This window comes from Oncorhynchus keta, chromosome 15, assembly GCF_023373465.1.
Source record: "Oncorhynchus keta strain PuntledgeMale-10-30-2019 chromosome 15, Oket_V2, whole genome shotgun sequence".
NCBI lineage: Eukaryota > Metazoa > Chordata > Actinopteri > Salmoniformes > Salmonidae > Oncorhynchus > Oncorhynchus keta.
This window is the reverse complement of record NC_068435.1, coordinates 3,985,991-4,012,089: the sequence shown is the minus strand read 5'-3', so window position 1 is coordinate 4,012,089 and position 26,099 is coordinate 3,985,991. Positions and strand designations below refer to the sequence as shown.

At 42.5% G+C, this 26,099-nt stretch overlaps 1 pseudogene; it reads right to left on the bottom strand.

Moving 5' to 3' along the window:
* Positions 1–24,100, bottom strand: part of LOC118372857 (piezo-type mechanosensitive ion channel component 2-like) — a 323,332-nt pseudogene extending 299,232 nt beyond the window's left edge.
* Between the last annotated feature and the right edge of the window lie 1,999 nt (positions 24,101–26,099).

The following is a 26,099-nucleotide window of genomic DNA, read 5'->3' as shown; positions in this document are numbered from 1 at the left end:
TGTTGTTGACATGGTGCTGGAATAGTGGAGGCAGCTCCTGTTGTTGACATGGTGCTGGAATAGTGGAGGCAGCTCCTGTTGTTGACATGGTGCTGGAATAGTGGAGGCAGCTCCTGTTGTTGACATGGTGCTGGAATAGTGGAGGCAGCTCCTGTTGTTGACATGGTGCTGGAATAGTGGAGGCAGCTCCTGTTGTTGACATGGTGCTGGAATAGTGGAGGCAGCTCCTGTTGTTGACATGGTGCTGGAATAGTGGAGGCAGCTCCTGTTGTTGACATGGTGCTGGAATAGTGGAGGCAGCTCCTGTTGTTGACATGGTGCTGGAATAGTGGAGGCAGCTCCTGTTGTTGACATGGTGCTGGAATAGTGGAGGCAGCTCCTGTTGTTGACATGGTGCTGGAATAGTGGAGGCAGCTCCTGTTGTTGAAATGGTGCTGGAATAGTGGAGGCAGCTCCTGTTGTTGAAATGGTGCTGGAATAGTGGAGGCAGCTCCTGTTGTTGACATGGTGCTGGAATAGTGGAGGCAGCTCCTGTTGTTGACATGGTGCTGGAATAGTGGAGGCAGCTCCTGTTGTTGAAATGGTGCTGGAATAGTGGAGGCAGCTCCTGTTGTTGACATGGTGCTGGAATAGTGGAGGCAGCTCCTGTTGTTGACATGGTGCTGGAATAGTGGAGGCAGCTCCTGTTGTTGACATGGTGCTGGAATAGTGGAGGCAGCTCCTGTTGTTGACATGGTGCTGGAATAGTGGAGGCAGCTCCTGTTGTTGACATGGTGCTGGAATAGTGGAGGCAGCTCCTGTTGTTGAAATGGTGCTGGAATAGTGGAGGCAGCTCCTGTTGTTGACATGGTGCTGGAATAGTGGAGGCAGCTCCTGTTGTTGACATGGTGCTGGAATAGTGGAGGCAGCTCCTGTTGTTGACATGGTGCTGGAGTAGTGGAGGCAGCTCCTGTTGTTGACATGGTGCTGGAGTAGTGGAGGCAGCTCCTGTTGTTGACATGGTGCTGGAATAGTGGAGGCAGCTCCTGTTGTTGACATGGTGCTGGAATAGTGGAGGCAGCTCCTGTTGTTGACATGGTGCTGGAATAGTGGAGGCAGCTCCTGTTGTTGAAATGGTGCTAGAATAATGGAGGCAGCTCCTGTTGCTGGAATAGTGGAGGCAGCTCCTGTTGTTGACATGGTGCTGGAATAGTGGAGGCAGCTCCTGTTGTTGACATGGTGCTGGAATAGTGGAGGCAGCTCCTGTTGTTGACATGGTGCTGGAATAGTGGAGGCAGCTCCTGTTGTTGACATGGTGCTGGAATAGTGGAGGCAGCTCCTGTTGTTGACATGGTGCTGGAATAGTGGAGGCAGCTCCTGTTGTTGACATGGTGCTGGAATAGTGGAGGCAGCTCCTGTTGTTGACATGGTGCTGGAATAGTGGAGGCAGCTCCTGTTGTTGACATGGTGCTGGAATAGTGGAGGCAGCTCCTGTTGTTGACATGGTGCTGGAATAGTGGAGGCAGCTCCTGTTGTTGACATGGTGCTGGAATAGTGGATGCAGCTCCTGTTGTTGACATGGTTCTGGAATAGTGGAGGCAGCTCCTGTTGTTGACATGGTGCTGGAATAGTGGAGGCAGCTCCTGTTGTTGACATGGTGCTGGAATAGTGGAGGCAGCTCCTGTTGTTGACATGGTGCTGGAATAGTGGAGGCAGCTCTGGTTTTCTTCGTGACTTGCAGTAACTCTCTGTGGTTCTAAATCAATAGTTGTTTAGTAGTACGATAATGTAGGAAAACATTGCCTTGCTTGACTATGCTGTAGGTCATGTAACTGTTTGTTACATGCAATGTGCTTTGTGGACTTCACCAGACGGATGTTGCTCTGGTTTTGTGATGAAACAAAGGTGTGGTTGAATTTATTTATATTGTCTCGGCTTTAGACCTAAATATCACGGTGTCAAGGCAGATGAACTAACAGGTTATAGAGAAAACAACGCAATTATCACAGTACATAGTCATAACGTTATGGTTTCTTCTTGGGGAGGGAGGGCTTGGCTTCCCCAGTGATTTTACCCACGCACCGCTACTACCTACCTACCCCTAGTTACTGGTCCACCTACCCCCTAGTTACTGGTCCACCTGTTTACCTACCCCCTAGTTACTGGTCCACCCCTAGTTACTGGTACACCTGTCTACCTACCCCCTAGTTACTGGTCCACCTGTCTACCCCCTAGTTACTGGTCCACCTGTCTACCCCCTAGTTACTGGTCCACCTGTCTGCCTACCCCCTAGTTACTGGTCCACCTGTCAACCTACCCCCGAGTTACTGGTCCACCTGTCTACCTACCTACCCCTAGTTACTGGTCCACCTGTCGACCTACCTACCCCCTAGTTACTGGTCCACCTGTCTACCTACCTACCCCCTAGTTACTGGTCCACCTGTCTACCTACCCCCTAGTTACTGGTCCACCTACACCCTAGTTACTGGTCCACCTGTCTACATACCTACCCATAGTTACTGGTCCACCTGTCTACCTACCTACCTACCCATAGTTACTGGTCCACCTGTCTACCTACCGACCCCCTAGTTACTGGTCCACCTACCCCCTAGTTACTGGTCCACCTGTCTACCTACCTACCCCCTAGTTACTGGTCCACCTGTCTACCTACCCCCTAGTTACTGGTCCACCTGTCTACCTACCTACCCCCTAGTTACTGGTCCACCTGTCTACCTACCCCCTAGTTACTGGTCCACCTACACCCTAGTTACTGGTCCACCTGTCTACATACCTACCCATAGTTACTGGTCCACCTGTCTACCTACCTACCTACCCATAGTTACTGGTCCACCTGTCTACCTACCGACCCCCTAGTTACTGGTCCACCTGTCTACCTACCGACCCCCTAGTTACTGGTCCACCTGTCTACCTACCTACCCCCTAGTTACTGGTCCACCTGTCAACCTACCCCCTAGTTACTGGTCCACCGGTCTACCTACCACCTAGTTACTGGTCCACCTGTCTACCTACCCCCTAGTTACTGGTCCACCTGTCTACCTACCCCCTAGTTACTGGTCCACCTGTCTACCTACCCCCTAGTTACTGGTCCACCTGTCTACCTACCCCCTAGTTACTGGTCCACCTGTCTACCTACCTACCCCTAGTTACTGGTCCACCTGTCTACCTACCTACCCCATAGTTACTGGTCCACCTGTCTACCTACGTTAATGGTCCACCTGTCTACCTACCTACCCCCTAGTTACTGGTCCACCTGTCTACCTACCCCTAGTTACTGGTCCACCTGTCTACCTACCTACCCCTAGTTACTGGTCCACCTGTCTACCTACCCCCTAGTTACTGGTCCACCTGTCTACCTACCTACCCCCTAGTTACTGGTCCACCTGTCTACCTACCTACCCCCTAGTTACTGGTCCACCTGTCTACCTACCTACCCCTAGTTACTGGTCCACCTACCCCCTAGTTACTGGTCCACCTGTCTACCTACCTACCCCTAGTTACTGGTCCACCTGTCTACCTACCCCCTAGTTACTGGTCCACCTGTCTACCTACCTACCCCTAGTTATTGGTCCACCTGTCTACCTACCCCCTAGTTACTGGTCCACCTGTCTACCTACCCCCAAGTTACTGGTCCACCTGTCTACCTACCTACCCCATAGTTACTGGTCCACCTACCCCCTAGTTACTGGTCCACCTGTCTACCCCCTAATTACTGGTCTACCTGTCTACCCCCTAATTACTGGTCTACCTGTCTACCCCCTAGTTACTGGTCTATCTGTCTACCTAGTACCTACCTATGCTAACCCTAACCCTACCGCCCTAGGCGATGCTGACAATGACATTGCTCATCAAAAACTGGACATGCTTACTGAATTAATACTGAAAATGTTTACAGTACTATGGTCTACTACAAATTATACTTGTGTTTGAGAAATACAATAAAAAAATCTATAATTTAGTTGAATGTTTTTGACACTGAATAAGCCTCTTCAAAATAGATGAACTCTCCTAATTATTTCATGGTAATAAATACGTCACAACCACATGGTATAATATTTGGTACTTTAAATCTCACATAGTGTTTTTCAGATGCTTGGAGAAATTACACGGCTCCAAAAGGCGCTCAAGATCAATTCCACATGACGTCCATACGCAGTTCATGACACAGCAATAGACCCGTTCTAGTCTGAACATTTGGTGAAGGAAAGGGAATAGATATGAACTTTATCAAGTAACCTGAGACACATTTTTAACTTGGAGCAGAAAAGTAATGGAATACGACTGAAAGGTTGCAGTGTGTTACGCACAACCGCCCCTGTGAAATAATACGTGCTCATATTAGGGTTTACCATAAATAAATGGATTTCAGTGGTTAGTACAAAATCAAAGATGACTGAATTCTTGTGTCATTACTTGTCCAACAAGAACCACAAACCTGCAACACAGTACCCAGACATTGATTAGCCTACTGTAACGTTTTAAATATATATATATGAATTCCTTCATAAAAGTATGACTGTTATTATTAGGGCAATAAACATATTTAAACTAATATTTTGTTGCAGGCTGTCATCTGCAATGCCTGTGAGTTTTTTTAATTTAAATACTGTTTTCATGACAATTTGGATGGCGCATTAGATGCGCATTAGATGCGGTACCTTTTTATGCATAAAACGTACCTGTTGCTAAACATATCGGAAGAAGCAATCTGAAGATCAGCCCGCAGACCACCTCGGACGCCATCGAGTTGACCAGTCGGTATTACCACCAGGTACAAGGGGAGAGGATGGTCTCACGCACGTTGGTTGTCTGGCATCCCTTCTAGTAAAGTCCTCAGACTCCAAATGGTCAACAATTTATTTGGTCATATGTAACCAACATTTTACGCCAAAATGTAACATTTGTAAAGGAAAGAATGCAGTACCATATAGACACAGCCGTCACGGAACACGGTACCGTTATTATTCAACTCCGGTTAATGAAGTTATGATTATAAATGCCCTTTCAGTTGGTCAAACCCAGGCTTTGACGCATTGGTGAAATGTGACTTTCCGACTTCTGTTTTGACTCTGGTTCCTCGATCGAACTCCGCAGGACCACCGAGTGATTGACAGGTGTTTCAGCCACCCCGCGGGCTTCTCTGTGTAAGTGGTTTATCCCCCTTGGTAATAAGGGAGAGGGATGGGACACTTCCCCCCTGTAATGACTGTAAACAACGCAAAGCCTTGGTAGGCTATACTTATCGATTAAAAAAACAGCACTATGTTGTGACCCCTCTTTAAATCCCAGAAGATATTTAGTAATCTCAACTGAAACTATTTCTCTCCTTTATAAAAATAAATAAATAATGTAATTCCGCTGTTGAAGCTTCAACTGTGTGTGTGTGTGTGTGTGTGTGTGTGTGTGTGTGTGTGTGTGTGTGTGTGTGTGTGTGTGTGTGTGTGTGTGTGTGTGTGTGTGTGTGTGTGTGTGTGTGTGTGTGTGTGTGTGTGTGTGTGTGTGTGTGTGTGTGTGTGTGTGTGTGTGTGTGTGTGTGTGTGTGTGTGTGTGTGTGTGTGTGTGTGTGTGTGTGTGTGTGTGTGTGTGTGTGAGTGAGTGTGTGAGTGAGTGGTGGTGAGTGAGTGAGTGAGTGAGTGTGTGTGTGTGTGTGTGTGTGTGTGTGTGTGTGTGTGTGTGTGTGTGTCCACATTATAGGATGCTCAAACATAAAGATTTGCTCCATCTGTTTCTTACCTGAATCTATTAAAGCAAAAGTAATGGAAGAACCCCATGGTGACACTGCATGTATCCTGGCTTTGGTGTAGCAGACTCACTAAACAGAGAACATCCCTGGTCATCCCTACTGCCTCTGATCTGGTGGACTCACTAAACAGAGAACATCCCTGGTCATCCCTACTGCCTTTGATCTGGTGGACTCACTAAACAGAGAACATCCTTGGTCATCCCTACTGCCTCTGATCTGGTGGACTCACTAAACAGAGAACATCCCTGGTCATCCCTACTGTCTCTGATCTGGAGGACTCACTAAACAGAGCACATCCCTGGTCATTCCTACTGCCTCTGATCTGGCAGACTCACTAAACAGAGAACATCCCTGGTCATCCCTACTGTCTCTGATCTGGTGGACTCACTAAACAGAGAACATCCCTGGTCATCCCTACTGCCTCTGATCTGGAGGACTCACTAAACAGAGAACATCCCTGGTCATCCCTACTGCCTCTGATCTGGTGGACTCACTAAACAGAGAACATCCCTGGTCATCCCTACTGTCCCAAGAGTAATATAATTTCTTTATAGAATCTGGAGCCTTACTACGACACACACAGGTTGTTACCAGGTCAACCTGGACCTTACTAGGGGTTACCAGGTCAACCTGGATGTTACTAGGGGTTACCATGTCAACCTGGACGTTATTAGGGGTTACCAGGTCAACCTGGACGTTACTAGGGGTTACCAGGTCAACCTGGACGTTACTAGGGGTTACCAGGTCAACCTGGACGTTACTAGGGGTTACCAGGTCAACCTGGACGTTACTAGGGGTTACCAGGTCAACCTGGACGTTACTAGGGGTTACCAGGTTCAGCCTGGATGTTACTAGGGGTTACCAGGTTTAGCCTGGATGTTACTAGGGGTTACCAGGTCAACCTGGATGTTACTAGGGGTTACCAGGTCAACCTGGATGTTACTAGGGGTTACCAGGTCAACCTGGATGTTACTAGGGGTTACCAGGTCAACCTGGATGTTACTAGGGGTTACCAGGTCAACCTGGATGTTACTAGGGGTTACCAGGTCAACCTGGATGTTACTAGAGGTTACCAGGTTTAGCCTGGATGTTACTAGGGGTTACCAGGTCAACCTGGACGTTACTAGGGGTTACCAGGTTTAGCCTGGACGTTACTAGGGGTTACCAGGTCAACCTGGATGTTACTAGGGGTTACCAGGTCAACCTGGACGTTACTAGGGGTTACCAGGTTTAGCCTGGATGTTACTAGGGGTTACCAGGTCAACCTGGACGTTACTAGGGGTTACCAGGTTTAGCCTGGATGTTACTAGGGATTACCAGGTTTAGCCTGGATGTTACTAGGGGTTACCAGGTTCAGCCTGGACGTTACTAGGGGTTACCAGGTTTAGCCTGGATGTTACTAGGGGTTACCAGGTTTAGCCCGGATGTTACTAGGGGTTACCAGGTTTAGCCTGGATGTTACTAGGGGTTACCAGGTTTAGCCTGGATGTTACTAGGGGTTACCAGGTTTAGCCTGGATGTTACTAGGGGTTACCAGGTTTAGCCTGGACGTTACTAGGGGTTACCGGGTTTAGCCTGGACGTTACTAGGGGTTACCAGGTTTAGCCTGGACGTTACCAGGTTTAGCCTGGATGTTACTAGGTGTTACCAGGTTTAGCCTGGATGTTACTAGGGGTTACCAGGTTTAGCCTGGATGTTACTAGGGGTTACCAGGTCAACCTGGACGTTACTAGGGGTTACCAGGTTTAGCCTGGATGTTACTAGGGGTTACCAGGTTTAGCCTGGATGTTACTAGGGGTTACCAGGTTCAGCCTGGACGTTACTAGGGGTTACCAGGTTTAGCCTGGATGTTACTAGGGGTTACCAGGTTTAGCCCGGATGTTACTAGGGGTTACCAGGTTTAGCCTGGATGTTACTAGGGGTTACCAGGTTTAGCCTGGATGTTACTAGGGGTTACCAGGTTTAGCCTGGATGTTACTAGGGGTTACCAGGTTTAGCCTGGACGTTACTAGGGGTTACCAGGTTTAGCCTGGACGTTACTAGGGGTTACCAGGTTTAGCCTGGACGTTACTAGGTTTAGCCTGGATGTTACTAGGTGTTACCAGGTTTAGCCTGGATGTTACTAGGGGTTACCAGGTTTAGCCTGGATGTTACTAGGGGTTACCAGGTTTAGCCTGGATGTTACTAGGGGTTACCAGGTTTAGCCTGGACGTTACTAGGGGTTACCAGGTTTAGCCTGGACGTTACTAGGGGTTACCAGGTTTAGCCTGGATGTTACTAGGGGTTACCAGGTTTAGCCTGGATGTTACTAGGGGTTACCAGGTTTAGCCTGGATGCTACTAGGGGTTACCAGGTTCAGCCTGGACGTTACTAGGGGTTACCAGGTTTAGCCTGGATGTTACTAGGGGTTACCAGGTTTAGCCCGGATGTTACTAGGGGTTACCAGGTTTAGCCTGGATGTTACTAGGGGTTACCAGGTTTAGCCTGGATGTTACTAGGGGTTACCAGGTTTAGCCTGGACGTTACTAGGGGTTACCAGGTTTAGCCTGGACGTTACTAGGGGTTACCAGGTTTAGCCTGGACGTTACTAGGTTTAGCCTGGATGTTACTAGGTGTTACCAGGTTTAGCCTGGATGTTACTAGGGGTTACCAGGTTTAGCCTGGATGTTACTAGGGGTTACCAGGTTTAGCCTGGACGTTACTAGGGGTTACCAGGTTTAGCCTGGATGTTACTAGGGGTTACCAGGTTTAGCCTGGATGTTACTAGGTGGTTACCAGGTTGAGCTTCGTCTCAGATCAGATTGTGCTGTATACGGCCATTGGAGTTGGCAAGACAACACAAGCGGATCTGGAACCAGGCTGAAGGAGTTTTGGACATGTGCCCCCCCCAGTGTTGTTCAGCAAGTAACAGAGAGTCGTCACCATGATGCCTTAAAGATCCTTCCCTCGGATGGATGGATGGATGGCCTATCTTCAGAAATGACTTGTGTTTATCCATTATTCATCCATTCCTTTAGAGGGAGGGAGGGAGGGAGGGAGGGAGGGAGGGAGGGAGGGAGGGAGGGAGGGAGGGAGGGAGGGAGGGAGGGAGGGAGGGAGGGAGGGAGGGAGGGGATACTGAACCAAATGGACAGAGCAGTTTTATGTACCCGGCTGAGCGGCGCAGGACGGGTCGGTGGTGGTTATTTTGAACAGTCTCTGACTCTCTCCTTCACTACACATCCAAATAAGAAATGCTAGAGATTGTAGACTGTGGTATTGTATTAGTTACCTACTACTGAGGCTCAATGTTAGAGAGTTGACATGAACCCTGAAGTAGTCTATCTACTGCCAGATTATACGGGTGCTTCAAACTTTATATAATTTACTGAACCGGATTTGTCTTCTCCATTTGTTATCTAATAATCATCATCATTTTGGTGGGTACTTATATTTGTCCTATTTGACACATGTAAATAAAAACAAACCGACCAAAACAAAACGGGACTTTCATTTGATAGTATCCTAACAGTAAGTGTTTTTACTGAGTCCTCTTTTACTGCTGTATTAAAACGCATGTGTGAAATGGAGATGTATTTTGTTGGCATATCTCAAAGTCCCCCTGAGACAACCTGGGAGGAGAGTGGGGTCACGGACAGGGTCTGCATTATCAACGCAACCCTGGAGCAATTAGGGTTAAGTGCATTGTTTTTATGGTTTCTCGGACAAAATAAAAAAAATTAAAAAAATGAGACTAACCACTTACAGTCTGTTGTCTTTCAAACCTCAAAACCACAATATCCATAAACAAGTATAATAACGGGAAGCAGGTGCAATAATATACAGAAACAACATAATATACACAATAATATACGCAATAATATACAGAAACAACATAATATACACAATAATATACGCAATAATATACAGAAACAACATAATATACACAATAATATACAGAAACAACATAATATACACAATAATATACAGAAACAACATAATATACACAAGTGTAAAGGAATGAATAAGAATATGTACATAAATAAATACAGAAACAACATAACGGCATAGGAAAGAACATAGATGGTATACAGTAATATACAGAAACAACAAGTATTTGAAACAATATTTTGCAGGTTTTCCTAATTACAAAGCACAAGGTCATCATTTTTATCATAGGTAACTTCAACTGTAATAGACAGAAAAAACAAAATCCAGAAAATCATATTGTATGATTTTTAAGTAAACATTTGCATTTTATTGCATGACATAAGTATTTGATCACCAATAATATAAGAAACAGCATAATATACAGAAACAACATAATAATATAACAACATCTGTTACAGAAACCTCCTGTTCTCCACTCATTACCTGTAATAACTGCACCTGTTTGAACTTGTTACCTGTATAAAAACATAATGTCCACACACTCAATCAAACAGACATCCAACCTATCCAACAAGGCCAAGACCAGAGAGCATAAGGACATCAGGGATAAAACATAATATCACAAGGCTGGGATGGGCAACAGGACAATAAGGCAGAAACAGCTTAATGAGAAGGAAACAACTGTTCGCAACATAAAAACGGAACAAGTTCAAGATGACAGTCAATCACATAATTCAGAAACCATAAGATCTCACCTTGTGATCAATGATCATGAGGAAGGTAATATCAGCCCAGAACTACACGGCAGAAACCTGGTCAATGACCTGAAGAGAGCTGGGACCACAGTCTCAAAGAAAACATAATATAACACAAATCCTGCAGCAAACAAGGTCCCCCTATCAAGCCAGCATAATGTCCAGAAACGTCTAATTTGACCATCTGGATGATCCAGAGGAGGAATGGGAGAAGGTCATATATGAGACAAAAATAGAGCTTTTGGATGAAAAAGAAGGATGAGTGCAACCCCAAGAACATCATCCCAACCGCCCATGGAGGTGGAAACAACATAATATACAGAAACAACATAATATCAGAAACAACATAATATACACAATAATAGCATGGAGGTGGAAACAACATAATATTGGGGATGCTTTTCTGCAAAGGGGATATACAGAAACAACATAATTGAGGGGAGGATGGATGGGGCCAGAAACAACAAGATCTTGGCCAACAACCTCCTTCCCTCAGTAAACAACATCATATGAAGAAACGTGGCATAATCTTCCAGCATGAAACAACATAACACACAGCCAAACAACTAAGGAGTGGCTCAGAAAAACATCTCAAGAAACAACATAAGTGGCCTAGCCAGAAACAGACCTAATACCCAATAGAACATCTTTGGAGGAAGCTGAAAGTAATATGCCCAGAAACAACATAATACCTGAAGGATCTGTAGAAGGTCTTTAACATAAGTGTGCCAAAATCCCTGCTGCAGTGTGTGCAAACCTGGTCAGAACGACAAAATGTATGATCTCTGTAATTGCAAACAAAGGTTTCTGTACCAAATATTACATCATTTTCTGAATCAAATAATATGTCATGCAAAAAATGCAAATTAATAACTTAAAAAATCATAATGGATTTTTTTTTGATTCCGTCTCTACGGTTGACCTTCAGAAACAATAATAATATACAGAAACAACATAATATACACAATAATATACAGAAACAACATAATATACACATAATATAAGTAGGAAATACCTGCAAAACAACATAATATCAAAAACTTGGCTTTAGATTTGAGTCAACATGTTGGCAGAAACAACTCAATGTTAGTGATGGCAACAGTCTGATGGCCTTGAGATAGAACTGTTTTTCAGTCTCTCTGGCCCTGCTTTGATGCACCTATACAGAAACAACATAATTTGGATGAAACAACATGAACAGGCAGTGGCTCGGGTGGTTGTTGTCCTTGAATGATCTTTATGGCCTTCCTGTGACATCGGGTGGTGTAGGTGTCCTGAAACGGGCAGGTAGTTTGCCCCCGGTGATGTGTTGTGCAGAAACTCACTAATCTGGAGACAACTTACGGTAATGGGTACAGAAACAACATACCAATATACAGAAACAGGACATAATATGCATCAAAAGTTTGAGTGTTTTTGGTGACAAGTCAAATATTCTTCACCCAACATAAGATGGCGCAGAAACAACATAATATCAACAACATCCCCATATACAGAAACAACATAATATACAGAAACAACAGCATATACAGAAACAACATAAAACAGAAACAACATTCTATACAGTCCCATTGATCATATAGGGGGCAGAAACAACTAATATACAGAAACAACATCAATCCTTTAAACAACATAATATACAGTGTGAACATAATATAAACACCATAATCCCAGAAACAACATCCCTGTAGGCTGAAACGCCATTGTTGGTAATCAAGAAACCACTGAAGTGCCGTCTGCAAACTTGATGATTGAGTTGGAGGCGTGCATGGCAACATCAGTCATGGGTGAACAGGGAGTACAGGAGAGGGCAGAAACAACATAATATGGGGCCCCAGTGTTGAGGATCAGCAGAGTGGAATATACTACCCCTCACCACCTAATATACAGAAACAATACCCTCATATGCACAGAAACAACAAATATGGAGGGTACTTTGGTATAAATGCTGACATGTAGTACATGGACAGCATACATAGGTATTCCTCTTGTCCAGAAGGGCACATAATATGGACCTGTTGGGGAAACAACATAATATACAGAAACAACATGCGTAGTGATACAGAAACAACATCATTACAGAAACACAGAAACAACATCATATACAGAAACAACATAATATACAGAAACAACATAATATGACAGAAACAACATAATATACAGAAACAACAGTGATTTAGCTCAGAAACAGCTTTAATGGGAACAGAAACAACATAATAAGCATGTGGGGACAACATAATATACAGAAACATTGATTGAATATGTCAGAAACAACACCAGCCAGCTAAACAACATAATCTGAGGGCGAAACAACATAATATCTGGGCTGGCATAATATAAAGGGTTAAACGTTTAAATGTTTTATCACGAAGCTGCAGTGAATAGAGCCTGCAGGTTTTGGTACAGAAACGTGGCACTATATTGTCCTCAAAGAAACAAATAAGTTGTTCAGTTTGTCTGGGAGCAAGACAACATAATATAAACGGGGCATAATATTCTTTTTGTAATCTGTGATTAAACATACATCTTGTCTGAAACAACATGCACTGTTTACAGATGTTTCCGGTCGCCTTGCCCTGATTAAAATCAACAACATAATATACAGGAAACAACATAATATACAGAAACAACATAATATAAAAACAACATAATATGCGAAACAACATAATATACAGAAACGGAACATAATATAAACAACATAATATAAACAACATAATATGAAACAACATCAATGTTCAGATGCGGAACATATCCCAGTCCACGTGATCGATAATATACGTGTAATCAGATAATATCGGACCAGCGAAACAGACCTAACGGGTGTTTCCTGTTTAAGTTTCTGTCTGTAGGCTGGGAACAACATAAATGGAGTCGTGGTCAAATATAAGGAGGGGGGGGAGGGCTTAATATACGAAACAACATAGATAACAATGATCCAGAATTTGCCAGAAACAACATAATATAAGCCTTGTTTTCAGAAACAACTTTGTTAAAATAAACAAACATCAGGATATGTGGTTTAAAGAGTCCAATGAAGTTCTTTCAGAAACAACAGGTGTCTGCAGAAACGGGATAATATACGACTGTGATTATAATTGATGAGAATTCTCTTGGTAGATTGCGGTATTTGATATAGTTCAGAAACAACATAATATACAGAAACAACATAATATACAGAAAACAACATCATATAAGAAACAACATCATGTTCCAGAAACAACATAATATAGTACCATGACTCGTTAATCATAAGGAAACGCCCTTAATATACCAGAGAGATGTTTGTTTCTGAAACAACATGCGTATACAGAAACCATAATATAAACGACATACATATCCAGAAACAGTCATAATTCAGAAACAACATGTTAATATCTCTGATGTAAAAAATAATAACAATCCCTTCATAATTTCATCAACTTAATATACAGAAACAACATAATATGCTCAGAAACAACAGGATATGACAGAAACAACATCCTTCTGTCCCAACTAATATACAGAAACAACATAATATACAGAAAAACAACATAATATACAGAAACAACATAATATCAACAACAAAACTATAGCAGAAACAACATAATATGGAAGAAACAACATAATATACAGAAACAACGGATAATATACACCTTCCGGAAACAACATAATACCAACAACTTTAATATACCAGAAACAACATAATATTCAGAAACAACATAATTTCAACAACATCATATACAGAAACAACATAATATACAGAAACAACATAATATACAGAAACAACATAAATATGCAGAAACAAATAATATAAAGAAACAAACATCGGCTATGGGAAAGTCAAATTCCTGGTCATAATGTTACAGAAACAACTCTAATATCCAAAGTTCTTCCCATAATATAATAAACAAGATTTCCTGAAACAAAAATGTACAGAAACAATACATTTTTAAAAAATTTAAAATATGCAGAAGTTTCATAAGAACTAGAAACAACATCATATACAGCAAACAACATAATATACAGAAACAACATAATATAAACAACATCATATACAGAAACAACATAATATACAGAAACAACATAATATACAGAAACAACATAATATACAGAAACAACATCATATACAGAAACAACATAATATACAGAAACAACATAATATACAGAAACAACATCATATACAGAAACAACATAATATACAGAAACAACATAATATACAGAAACAACATAATATACAGAAACAACATCATATACAGAAACAACATAATATACAGAAACAACATAATATACAGAAACAACATAATATACAGAAACAACATAATATACAGAAACAACATAATATACAGAAACAACATAATATAAACAACATAATATACAGAAACAACATAATATACAGAAACAACATAATATACAGAAACAACATCATATACAGAAACAACATAATATACAGAAACAACATAATATACAGAAACAACATAATATACACAACATAATATACAGAAACAACATAATATACAGAAACACATAATATACAGAAACAAATAATATACAGAAACAACATCATATACAGAAACAACATAATATCAGAAACAACATCATATACAGAAACAACATAATATACAGAAACAACATAATATACAGAAACAACATCATATACAGAAACAACATCATATACAGAAACAACATAATATACACAATAATATACAGAAACAACATAATATACAGAAACAACATCATATACAGAAACAACATAATATACAGAAACAACATAATATACAGAAACAACATCATATACAGAAACAACATAATATAAACAACATAATATACAGAAACAACATAATATACAGAAACAACATAATATACAGAAACAACATAATATACAGAAACAACATAATATACAGAAACAACATAATATACAGAAACAACATAATATACAGAAACAACATAATATACAGAAACAACATAATATAAACAACATAATATACAGAAACAACATAATATACAGAAACAACATAATATACAGAAACAACATAATATACAGAAACAACATAATATACAGAAACAACATAATATACAGAAACAACATAATATACAGAAACAACATAATATACAGAAACAACATAATATACAGAAACAACATAATATACAGAAACAACATCATATACAGAAACAACATCATATACAGAAACAACATCATATACAGAAACAACATAATATACAGAAACAACATAATATACAGAAACAACATAATATACAGAAACAACATAATATACAGAAACAACATAATATACAGAAACAACATCATATACAGAAACAACATAATATACAGAAACAACATAATATACAGAAACAACATAATATACAGAAACAACATAATATACAGAAACAACATAATATACAGAAACAACATAATATACAGAAACAACATAATATACAGAAACAACATAATATACAGAAACAACATCATATACAGAAACAACATAATATACAGAAACAACATAATATACAGAAACAACATAATATACAGAAACAACATCATATACAGAAACAACATAATATACAGAAACAACATAATATACAGAAACAACATAATATACAGAAACAACATCATATACAGAAACAACATAATATACAGAAACAACATAATATACAGAAACAACATAATATACAGAAACAACATAATATACAGAAACAACATCATATACAGAAACAACATAATATACAGAAACAACATAATATACAGAAACAACATAATATACAGAAACAACATCATATACAGAAACAACATAATATACAGAAACAACATAATATACAGAAACAACATAATATACAGAAACAACATAATATACAGAAACAACATAATATACAGAAACAACATCATATACAGAAACAACATAATATACAGAAACAACATAATATAAACAACATAATATACAGAAACAACATAATATACAGAAACAACATAATATACAGAAACAACATCATATACAGAAACAACATAATATACAGAAACAACATAATATACAGAAACAACATAATATACAGAAACAACATAATATACAGAAACAACATAATATACAGAAACAACATAATATACAGAAACAACATAATATACAGAAACAACATAATATACAGAAACAACATAATATACAGAAACAACATCATATACAGAAACAACATAATATACAGAAACAACATAATATACAGAAACAACATAATATACAACATAATATACAGAACAACATAATATACAGAAACAACATAATATACAGAAACAACATAATATACAGAAACAAACATATAATATACAGAAACAACATAATATACAGAAACAACATAATATACAGAAACAACATCATATACAGAAACAACATCATATACAGAAACAACATAATATACAGAAACAAGGTAATATAATATACAGAAACACATAATATACAGTTGAAACAACATAATATACAGAAACAACATCATATGTCAGAAACAACATAATATACAGAAACAACATAATATACAGAAACAACATAATAAACAACATAATATACAGAAACAACATAATATACAGAAACAACATCATATACAGAAACAACATAATATAATATACAGAAACAACATAATATACTGAAACAACATCATATACAGAAACAACATAATATACAGAAACAACATAATATACAGAAACAACATAATATACAGAAACAACATAATATACAGAAACAACATAATATACAGAAACAACATAATATACAGAAACAACATCATATACAGAAACAACATCATATACAGAAACAACATAATATACAGAAACAACATAATATACAGAAACAACATAATATACAGAAACAACATAATATAAACAACATAATATACAGAAACAACATCATATACAGAAACAACATAATATACAGAAACAACATAATATAAACAACATAATATACAGAAACAACATAATATACAGAAACAACATAATATACAGAAACAACATCATATACAGAAACAACATAATATAAACAACATAATATACAGAAACAACATAATATACAGAAACAACATAATATACAGAAACAACATAATATACAGAAACAACATAATATACAGAAACAACATAATATGTCTGAAACAACATCATATACAGAAACAACATAATATCAACAACATAATATACAGAAACAGAAACAACATAATATCAGAAACAACATCATATACAGAAACAACATAATATACAGAAACAACATAATATACAGAAACAACATAATAAACAACATAATATACAGAAACAACATAATATAAACAACATCATATACAGAAACAACATAATATAAACAACATCATATACAGAAACAACATCATATACAGAAACAACATAATATACAGAAACAACATAATATAAACAACATAATATACAGAAACAACATAATATACAGAAACAACATAATATACAGAAACAACATAATATACAGAAACAACATAATATACAGAAACAACATCATATACAGAAACAACATCATATACAGAAACAACATAATATACAGAAACAACATAATATACAGAAACAACATAATATACAGAAACAACATCATATACAGTGTGTGTGTAATATCATATACATATACTGTGTGTGTGTGTGTGTGTGTCTGTGTGTGTGTGTGTGTGTGTGTGTGTGTGTGTGTGTGTGTGTGTGTGTGTCTGTGTCTGTGTCTGTGTGTGTGTGTGTCTGTGTGTGTCTGTGTCTGTGTGTGTGTGTCTGTGTGTCTGTCTGTGTCTGTCTGTCTGTCTGTCTGTCTGTCTGTCTGTCTGTCTGTCTGTCTGTCTGTCTGTGTCTGTCTGTCTGTGTCTGTGTCTGTGTGTGTGTGTGTGTGTGTGTGTAGTCTACTACTGCCTGTTTAAGTGGGTTCTTGGGTGGTCCTCCTCTGTGTTCGGAGGCTGAAAACACATCTGTATCTCAGTGGTAACAGAACATCTGAAACGTCAACCATCATGGAAATGTTTTTTAAACACTGAAAAAGTCCTATAGGATCAATATACCGTAATAAAAAAACTAAATCTGACATTGAGACTTGTCATTATCACACAACAAGACACATTTTGTTTGACTGAAGACATATTACAGCTGTTCTTAACCTGGAAATCGAAGAATGTAACAATGGACTGACTGAGGATGCACAGTTTCTTGTTGTTTGGTAGATGTACTTTAGTATCATAGCATTAAACTACCTATGAATCAAGGTCCATTCAATGTTCCCGTTAAATACTGTTACTCTGCCACCCAGGATATGCATTGGTTTGTTTTGTTTACAGAATCTCAAAGTGTTTTCAGGAAGCATCTCTCCTACTACCCCCCCCCAGGGGCGCCAAGTCAACAACATCCTATCGCAACATGAGCCGCATCTGTCCAGTACCATGATAGGACTCTGCTGGGTTGGCCCATACAGACACGCCTCCCCTTAACCATACAGACACGCCTCCCCTCAACCATACAGACACGCCTCCCCTCAACCATACAGACACGCCTCCCCTCAACCATACAGACACGCCTCCCCTTAACCATACAGACACGCCTCCCCTCAACCATACAGACACGCTCCCCTTAACCATACAGGCACAACCTACAGGCACGCCCCTCAACCATACAGGCACGCCTCCCCTCAACCATACAGACACGCTCCCTCAACCATACAGACACGCCTCCCCTTAACCATACAGACACGCCTCCCCTCAACCATACAGACACGCCTCCCTCAACCATACAGACACGCTCCCCTTAACCATACAGACACGCCTCCCCTCAACCATACAGACACGCCTCCCCTTAACCATACAGACACGCCTCCCCTCAACCATACAGACACGCCTCCCCTTAACCATACAGACACGCCTCCCCTTAACCATACAGACACGCCTCCCCTTAACCATACAGACACGCCTCCCCTCAACCATACAGACACGCCTCCCCTTAACCATACAGGCACGCCTCCCCTCAACCATACAGACACGCCTCCCCTCAACCATACAGACACGCCTCCCCTTAACCATACAGACACGCCTCCCCTCAACCATACAGACACGCCTCCCCTCAACCATACAGACACGCCTCCCCTCAACCATACAGACACGCCTCCCCTCAACCATACAGACACGCCTCCCCTTAACCATACAGACACGCCTCCCCTTAACCATACAGACACGCCTCCCCTCAACCATACAGACACGCCTCCCCTCAACCATACAGACACGCCTCCCCTTAACCATACAGACACGCATCCCCTTAACCAGCTGTGCCTACAGATGTCAGATCTTAATTTGAACCTCTTTCGACGCAGGAGGAAAATAATCCTGCAGCCAGAGGATTTGAGTATCTGAAGGCATATTTAGAATGGCCGCTAGGGGGCAGCAGGAAGCGGTGTTTGTAGACTTGGTGCAGGCTGCAGCACATCTCCCGGGAATTCTGTATTTTATGTTGAAGGCAATAGACCGAATAAATTATTGGGTTCCTCAGTGCCCTTAGTGGGCCAGGGTTCCTCAGTGCCCTTAGTGGGCCAGGGTTCCTCAGTGCCCTTAGTGGGCCAGGGTTCCTCAGTGCCCTTAGTGGGCCAGGGTTCCTCAGTGCCCTTAGTGGGCCAGGGTTCCTCAGTGCCCTTAGTGGGCCAGGGTTCCTCAGTGCCCTTAGTGGGCCAGGGTTCCTCAGTGCCCTTAGTGGGCCAGGGTTCCTCAGTGCCCTTAGTGGGCCAGGGTTCCTCAGTGCCCTTAGTGGGCCAGCGGTTACAGCCACTGACCCCGGCAAACACGTGGTTACAGGGTTAATTCCACATGGTTACAGGGTTAATTCCACATGGTTACAGGGTTAATTCCACATGGTTACAGGGTTAATTCCACATGGTTAATTCCACATGGTTACAGGGTTAATTCCAGGCGGTTACAGGGTTAATTCCACGTGGTTACAGGGTTAATTCCACGTGGTTACAGGGTTAATTCCATGCGGTTACAGGGTTAATTCCACGTGGTTACAGGGTTAATTCCAAGCGGTTACAGGGTTAATTCCAAGCGGTTACAGGGTTAATTCCACACGGTTACAGGGTTAATTCCACGTGGTTACAGGGTTAATTCCAAGCGGTTACAGGGTTAATTCCAAGCGGTTACAGGGTTAATTCCACACGGTTACAGGGTTAATTCCATGTCCAACCCTCCATGTCTCACCCTCTATATGGAGCCTCCAGACAGCATGATGTCCCACCCTCTATATGGAGCCTCCAGACAGCATGATGTCTCACCCTCTATATGGAGCCTCCAGACAGCATGATGTCCCACCCTCTATATGGAGCCTCCAGACAGCATGATGTCCCACCCTCTATATGGAGCCTCCAGACAGCATGATGTCTCACCCTCTATATGGAGCCTCCAGACAGCATGATGTCCCACCCTCTATATGGAGCCTCCAGACAGCATGATGTCCCACCCTCTATATGGAGCCTCCAGACAGCATGATGTCCCACCCTCTATATGGAGCCATCAGACAGCATGATGTCCCACCCTCTATATGGAGCCTCCAGACAGCATGATGTCTCACCCTCTATATGGAGCCTCCAGACAGCATGATGTCCCACCCTCTATATGGAGCCTCCAGACAGCATGATGTCCCACCCTCTATATGGAGCCTCCAGACAGCATGATGTCCCACCCTCTATATGGAGCCTCCAGACAGCATGATGTCCCACCCTCTATATGGAGCCTCCAGACAGCATGATGTCCCACCCTCTATATGGAGCCTCCAGACAGCATGATGTCCCACCCTCTATATGGAGCCTCCAGACAGCATGATGTCCCACCCTCTATATGGAGCCATCAGACAGCATGATGTCCCACCCTCTATATGGAGCCTCCAGACAGCATGATGTCCCACCCTCTATATGGAGCCTCCAGACAGCATGATGTCCCACCCTCTATATGGAGCCATCAGACAGCATGATGTCCCACCCTCTATATGGAGCCTCCAGACAGCATGATGTCTCACCCTCTATATGGAGCCTCCAGACAGCATGATGTCCCACCCTCTATATGGAGCCTCCAGACAGCATGATGTCCCACCCTCTATATGGAGCCTCCAGACAGCATGATGTCCCACCCTCTATATGGAGCCTCCAGACAGCATGATGTCCCACCCTCTATATGGAGCCTCCAGACAGCATGATGTCCCACCCTCTATATGGAGCCTCCAGACAGCATGATGTCCCACCCTCTATATGGAGCCTCCAGACAGCATGATGTCTCACCCTCTATATGGAGCCTCCAGACAGCATGATGTCCCACCCTCTATATGGAGCCTCCAGACAGCATGATATCTCACCCTCTATATGGAGCCTCCAGACAGCATGATGTCCCACCCTCTATATGGAGCCTCCAGACAGCATGATGTCCCACCCTCTATATGGAGCCTCCAGACAGCATGATGTCCCACCCTCTATATGGAGCCTCCAGACAGCATGATGTCCCACCCTCTATATGGAGCCTCCAGACAGCATGATGTCTCACCCTCTATATGGAGCCTCCAGACAGCATGATGTCCCAGCATGATGTCCTCTATATGGAGCCTCCAGACAGCATGATGTCCCACCCTCTATATGGAGCCTCCAGACAGCATGATGTCCCACCCTCTATATGGAGCCTCCAGACAGCATGATGTCTCACCCTCTATATGGAGCCTCCAGACAGCATGATGTCTCACCCTCTATATGGAGCCTCCAGACAGCACTGCCAGCACAAATCAGCTATTAATCATGCTTGCAACCAAAGTATTTTAAGATATGTTCGCCCTCTGGTTGGTACTGTAATCGGAACATCTTAGGCCTTGTGGAACAGACTAAACGTTATTTATCTATTTGACAAGCATTCTGTACAATAAAAATAAAGTATTTTATAGTCTACCACTGCCAATCTACTGTGGCAATTTACCCAACACTTTGTATGAAAGGAAACTAATGTTGGTGTAGACTGTTATTATTTTATTGTTTTTCCTATTTATCGTACCCAAAAGTGTCTGGTATGGTCATTTCAAATCAAGATCAGGGGTAAAAATAACCCTGAACTGTCCATATTTGAAATGTCTAATCAAATCAAATCAATCGGGGGGAAGGGGATTGTGTTATTTGAGTCAGAAGGACGCGGGCCAGAATCAAAACCCTCCCCAACACAGGCAGTACACTTCATTTGAAAATCGGGAAGTCCCTGAACACATAGCATAGCAGTACAACAAATATAACCATATCGGAATATCATTTACAAAGTCCCGAAACACATAGCGTAGCAGTACAACAAATATAACCATATCGGAATATCATTTACAAAGTCCCGGAACACATAGCGTAGCAGTACAACAAATATAACCATATCGGAATATCATTTATCAAATAAATCCTTGTAGGCTACTACAGAACACACATATGAGAATATATATACAGTGGGGCAAAAAAGTATTTAGTCAGCCACCAATTGTGCAAGTTCTCCCACTTAAAAAGATGAGAGAGGCCTGTAATTTTCATCATCGGTACACTTCAACTATGACAGACAAAAATGAGAAAAAAAATCCAGAAAATCACATTCAAGGATTTTTTATGAATTTATTTGCAAATTATGTTGGAAAATAATTTGAAAATAAAATAAGTATACAGCTGCTCCCCGCAACAAAAGGGTGATCAAGTTAAGACCCGACATCTGTAATGGGACTGGGCATCTGTATGTGACTGGGCAGCTGTATGAGACTGGGCAGCTGTATGAGACTGGGCAGCTGTATGAGACTGGGCAGCTGTATGAGACTGGGCAGCTGTATGAGACTGGGCAGCTGAATGGGACTGGGCAGCTGAATGGGACTGGGCAGCTGTATGAGACTGGGCAGCTGTATGAGACTGGGCAGCTGTATGAGACTGGGCAGCTGTATGAGACTGGGCAGCTGTATAAGACTGGGCAGCTGTATGGGACTGGGCAGCTGTATGGGACTGGGCAGCTGTACGGGACTGGGCAGCTGTACGGGACTGGGCAGCTGTACGGGACTGGGCAGCTGTACGGGACTGGGCAGCTGTACGGGACTGGGCAGCTGTACGGGACTGGGCAGCTGTACGGGACTGGGCAGCTGTACGGGACTGGGCAGCTGTACGGGACTGGGCAGCTGAATGGGACTGGGCAGCTGTATGGGACTGGGCAGCTGAATGGGACTGGGCAGCTGTACGGGACTGGGCAGCTGTATGGGACTGGGCAGCTGTACGGGACTGGGCAGCTGTACGGGACTGGGCAGCTGTACGGGACTGGGCAGCTGAATGGGACTGGGCAGCTGTATGGGACTGGGCAGCTGAATGGGACTGGGCAGCTGAATGGGACTGGGCAGCTGTATGGGACTGGGCAGCTGTATGGGACTGGGCAGCTGTATGGGACTGGGCAGCTGTATGGGACTGGGCAGCTGTATGGGACTGGGCAGCTGAATGGGACTGGGCAGCTGTATGGGACTGGGCAGCTGTATGGGACTGGGCAGCTGTATGGGACTGGGCAGCTGTACGGGACTGGGCAGCTGTATGGGACTGGGCAGCTGTATGGGACTGGGCAGCTGTATGGGACTGGGCAGCTGAATGGGACTGGGCAGCTGTATGGGACTGGGCAGCTGAATGGGACTGGGCAGCTGTATGGGACTGGGCAGCTGTATGGGACTGGGCAGCTGTATCGGACTGGGCAGCTGTATGGGACTGGGCAGCTGTACGGGCCAATATATGGCCATTGGGTGAACACATAAAGACATACATTATTGAAGCTTCTTGGTCATCATAGGAAGTACTCACACAGGGTAATGCACAGGGCAATAACAGTAAAGCTTTTAAAACAGTAATAATGATCCGAGATGCCTGAGGATAAGAGCACTTCACCTCTCCGACCAACACCCCATAATACTACTTCACCTTAACAGTGTCTAACCTTGACAACATTACTGAACTTGTTTTACAACCAATTTTAACAACCTGTGTCCAAATGGTAGGAGGGATGGAGACCCACAAGTGGTGGAGAACGGAGTGGCCGAATCCAACATGGTACATACTGGTATTTGAAATGCTCATGACAGTCGGTCGCCTATATTCACAGACTGTTATTTTGTAGAAAAAAATAGTCACAGTTATCGTCAGTCAAACTTTCCTCCATAAAGCTGCTATCAGTAAAGTGACCAACATTAGGAGATGGACCAACATCAGCAGATGGACCAACATTAGGAGATGGACCAACATTAGGAGATGGACCAACATCAGGAGATGGACTAACATTAGGAGATGGACTAACAGTTTCTAATGGACCAACATTACTGAGACTGGACCAACATCAGGAGATGGACCAACATCAGCAGATGGACCAACATTAGGAGATGGACCAACATCAGGAGATGGACCAACATCAAGATGGACCAACATTGGAGATGGACCAACATCAGGAGATGGACCAACATCAGGAGATGGACCAACATCAGAAAAAGATGGACCAACATTAGGAGATGGACTTTCCTCCATAAAGATGGCAACATCAGTAGATGGACCAACATTAGGAGATGGACCAACATCAGCAGATGGACCAACATTAGGAGATGGACCAACATTAGGAGATGGACCAACATCAGGAGATGGACCAACATTAGGAGATGGACCAACATTAGGAGATGGACCAACATTAGGAGATGGACCAACATTAGGAGATGGACCAGCATTAGGAGATGGACCAACATTAGGAGATGGACCAACATCAGGAGATGGACCAACATTAGGAGATGGACCAACATTAGGAGATGGACCAACATTAGGAGATGGACCAACATTAGGAGATGGACCAACATTAGGAGATGGACCAACATTAGGAGATGGACCAACATCAGGAGATGGACCAACATCAGGAGATGGACCAACATTAGGAGATGGACCAACATCAGGAGATGGACCAACATCAGGAGATGGACCAACATCAGGAGATGGACCAACATCAGGAGATGGACCAACATTAGGAGATGGACCAACATCAGGAGATGGACCAACATCAGGAGATGGACCAACATCAGGAGATGGACCAACATCAGGAGATGGACCAACATTAGGAGATGGACCAACATCAGGAGATGGACCAACATCAGGAGATGGACCAACATCAGGAGATGGACCAACATCAGGAGATGGACCAACATTAGGAGATGGACCAACATCAGGAGATGGACCAACATTAGGAGATGGACCAACATCAGGAGATGGACCAACATTAGGAGATGGACCAACATCAGGAGATGGACCAACATCAGGAGATGGACCAACATCAGGAGATGGACCAACACCAGGAGATGGACCAACATTAGGAGATGGACCAGCATTAGGAGATGGACCAACATTAGGAGATGGACCAACATCAGGAGATGGACCAACATTAGGAGATGGACCAACATTAGGAGATGGACCAACATCAGGAGATGGACCAACATTAGGAGATGGACCAACATCAGGAGATGGACCAACATCAGGAGATGGACCAACATTAGGAGATGGACCAACATCAGGAGATGGACCAACATTAGGAGATGGACCAACATCAGGAGACGGACCAACATCAGGAGATGGACCAACATCAGGAGATGGAGGACAGTACAGCCCACAGTAATAACACTATTGACCACTGAGTGAATCGTACACTGTAATGTTCCTGTTGTGCTCGTTAGCGACCTGACGCAAATGTACCCAATGCATGTTTGTTTTTTT